Source organism: Ixodes scapularis, unplaced genomic scaffold (genome assembly GCF_016920785.2).
Source record: "Ixodes scapularis isolate PalLabHiFi unplaced genomic scaffold, ASM1692078v2 PGA_scaffold1__304_contigs__length_218370807, whole genome shotgun sequence".
In the NCBI taxonomy this organism is placed as follows: domain Eukaryota; kingdom Metazoa; phylum Arthropoda; class Arachnida; order Ixodida; family Ixodidae; genus Ixodes; species Ixodes scapularis.
The window spans coordinates 40,476,576-40,480,141 of NW_024609846.1; the positions used below are offsets into that span (position 1 = coordinate 40,476,576).

At 44.7% G+C, this 3,566-nt stretch overlaps 1 non-coding gene across 1 annotated transcript; it reads left to right on the forward strand.

Annotated features, from left to right (window-relative positions):
• Window positions 1-2,638: 2,638 nt before the first annotated feature.
• On the forward strand, window positions 2,639-2,711 carry Trnar-ucu. The gene has a single exon. It is a non-coding gene; the product is annotated as a tRNA-Arg (tRNA).
• The last annotated feature ends 855 nt before the right edge of the window (window positions 2,712-3,566 follow it).

Genomic DNA, 3,566 nt, shown 5'->3' on the forward strand with positions numbered 1-3,566 from the left:
CGTTCGGACTATACGCATAGGCGTGCACAGGCTACTCCTATAGGGGGGAGCCAAGTTTTACTGCAGCGCCCCCCCCCCCCCCCCCCCGTCTCACCGAGACCCTTACGCCGTAGGGGTAAGGTGTTCTAGTGTACCCTAGTAGGAGTGCACTAGAGCACCATATTTTAACCGCGAAATATGACTTCCAAGTTTTCTTCAGTGTCACCGTAAAACTACCCTTGAGTTTACTTTCCCGCAGATTACTTGGAAGTCTAATTATTGCGGTTTACGAATGGAGCCCGGAGAATTATAAGGCTTGAAATATGTTTGAACCTAAAAATTAAATCTGAGCTGTGACACCGAACATGAGGCAATGCCACAAAATGTCATACTTTATAATGACACTGTTCAGACTTTATTTTTACGTGTCATCGTATCCATATCCTCGTAGACGGCAGTAATTGGATTTGCGAGTGCTCTGCGTGAAAGTGCACTTAATTACATGCGCTTTGAAGTGTGGGAGAAATGAGAATATGAGATAACCTTTCTAACAACAAAACGATTTATTGCCAAACAAAAGTGGAAACCCCCACTATAAAGAAACTACAGCTTGAACTCGTAGGGCACAAGCGCCATAACAAAACACAGAAAGAAAATGAATCGCACGAGGGCTCACACGAGACACAATTTCAATTCAAAAGCGATAGACTCTAAAAACACATTCAACACAACAAAACAACAGGGCTGGTGCAAATGAAAACAGTAACACACAGTAAAACTAACTACACTATACAAAATAACTCTTCAAGCTGAGCTGTGCAAAAATACTATTGGTTTGAGAGACGAACCTTAGTTCGGACGGAATCGGCTGTAAAGCACCGTCTTTCGCCGGCTGTCAACCAATTAAGAATAAAGTAGAATTATGTGACATTGTAGGTTAATGCGATAGCATACCCTGCGAAATTAAAACACATTCATAAAAAAAGTTTGCGCGTTTTAGTCGTAAAATGCTTTAAGATATTATCAAAACTGATGGATGTTGCTAGGTCCTGCTCCACAAAGGGCAGCATCAGCCAACGAAGCCGTTCCTGCGACATCGTGGTTCTTAACTTGGTCCTTACACGTGCGAGCTTCGAAAATGTCCTTTCGCACGAGCAACTGGTTACAGGAATCGTGGAAAGAAGTTGAAGAGCGCGAGAAAAGTCCTTGAATACTGACTTGTCCAACCCATTTTCTTTGAGTGAATCCAGCCAGTCATAGGCGGTTATGCTGTTTGCTTTTTCGTCGCTGGTTCCGAACTTCAGGAGCCGCATTTCAGCACGCAAGCTGTCGGGATCTACCTCAAAAAAGCTACAAATAAGATATATTTGTTCGTCGCTCGCAGAGAGGCCCAGGAGGTTCTGGATAGCACACACAAGCTCAAAAGTTTCTTGTGTGAACCTGTCTTCGATCCCTCGAACACAGGGGTCAAGCATCGGGAAAAAAACACCGACACGAAATTCCTCTTCTTTTGTCGCATAGAAACATTCATTCGCCCAGTTTTGGTCAATTCGTTTCGATACCTTTCTTCTTCGAACTTCGGGAATCTCGATTTCATTCATCTCGCAGACCGAAAAAGCTTCCGCAAACAGCTTTTTAAAGACTGTCCCATTTTGCCTCATCTCTCGCAGCGCCTTTTGCAGATGCCTGACTTCATTGAGTGCAGTGGTAAGGTTAATTTTAGGGTCCTGAAGAGCTCGGCTAACCTTCAAAATAAGCTGTAGAATAGAGTGAGCTATTTGCATGCTGCAGGCAAAATCAAAGCTCATCAACTGGGAAAGGAGTCCCTTGCCTTTTGCTTTCGTCTCCGGGTGCTTTGTGGAGTCCACAATCGTTCTTACTGCACTAAAGAATTCGCTGTAGCTCTCACGAACAACCTTTACTGCTTCAGCACGACATGCCCCGTCTGGTTGTAGACAAAGACTTCAAAGTTTTCAGCTGTGTGCCGACAGTTTGGCAAAGTCGCTCAAAAACAGCATGGCGCACTACACTGTTTTCAATAAAGTTGTACGCAAGCTGCACAACGCCAAAGATATCAAACCTCATTCTGTTTTCTGCTCCGAACAAACATGGATCGACAAGCACCAGGTTTAAGCAGTGGGCATAGCAGTGAACGTAAACGATTATAATGCAATTAAATGCAAAGGGGCAAGCGAGCTGGACAATAATGATGAAAATAATCCCTGGAGAAGGGGAACAAGAAGGACAAGGGACAAACATAAATCTCCAAACACAGCTAGGTGACTGGTGAGCGACCGAAAAAATCCGCCTGGTCCGGGTATCGAACCCGGGACCTCTCCATTACAAGTGGAGCGCTCTACCAACTGAGCTAACCAGGGGTTAGACGTCAGTAGAGCAAACGGGTTTTATCAGCTGCCACCAGTCTAACACCAACAAGGGTGAAGCTTGCAATTTAATGTTATAATTATAATGCAATTAAATGCAAAGGGGCAAGCGAGCTGGACAATAATGATGAAAATAATCCCTGGAGAAGGGGAACAAGAGGGACAAGGGACAAACAAGGGACATTATAATTATAACATTAAATTGCAAGCTTCACCCTTGTTGGTGTTAGACTGGTGGCAGCTGATAAAACCCGTTTGCTCTACTGACGTCTAACCCCTGGTTAGCTCAGTTGGTAGAGCGCTCCACTTCTAATGGAGAGGTCCCGGGTTCGATACCCGGACCAGGCGGATTTTTTCGGTCGCTCACCAGTCACCTAGCTGTGTTTGGAGATTTATGTTTGTCCCTTGTCCCTCTTGTTCCCCTTCTCCAGGGATTATTTTCATCATAACGTAAACGAGCTGGTTGTTCTTCTTTTTGCACTTTGCTTGAACGCCGGCAACGTGCCCTGACATAGCAGAAGCCCCGTCAAAGCAGACGGAACTCACAGAATTCCAGGAAACATTGATGGCGGTAAGAACTGCTTGCAATGTGGAAAACATAGAGTCGCTGTCTAAATTTTTAAGCCTTTCGAGAGTAAGAAGACCTCCACTGGCCTGTTCTTAATCTCGCAGAAGTACCTGATAACAACGGAGAGTTTTTCATGATGACCGCAGTCACTTGTTTCGTCGCGCATGAGCGAGATCGTTTTCCTTTCTATGCGGTGGACAATCGAAGAAAAAATGGCTGCATGCAGTGACTCTAGGATGTCGTTTTGTATTCTGTTGCTGATGTAGGGAGGCGTTCTTTGGGCCTGACTCTAAGTTGCCCCGCAAAACGGGGTCGTACTTCTTTAAGATATTAACTGTCTCTAAATATAGACCTTGCTCTGCGCTTTCCTTATTTTCACTGTGCCCTCTGAATGGTCTTCCTCCCTTTGCGAGAAGAACAACGATGTCAGTAAGGCGCTTTAGCACTTCACGATTTTGTTTTCGTTTTTCTTCAACTTGAGACGCTCATCGTTCAAAGCTTTCATCCAGCATTGAAGCAATCGATCTGTTTGCTTTGGAGCAATTCCATGACACGACACTGTTAAGATGGCCCTCAGATCTTTCATGCTGATTAAACCTTTCTATCGCTTGTTTCCAAGTTCGAAACCCAGTTGA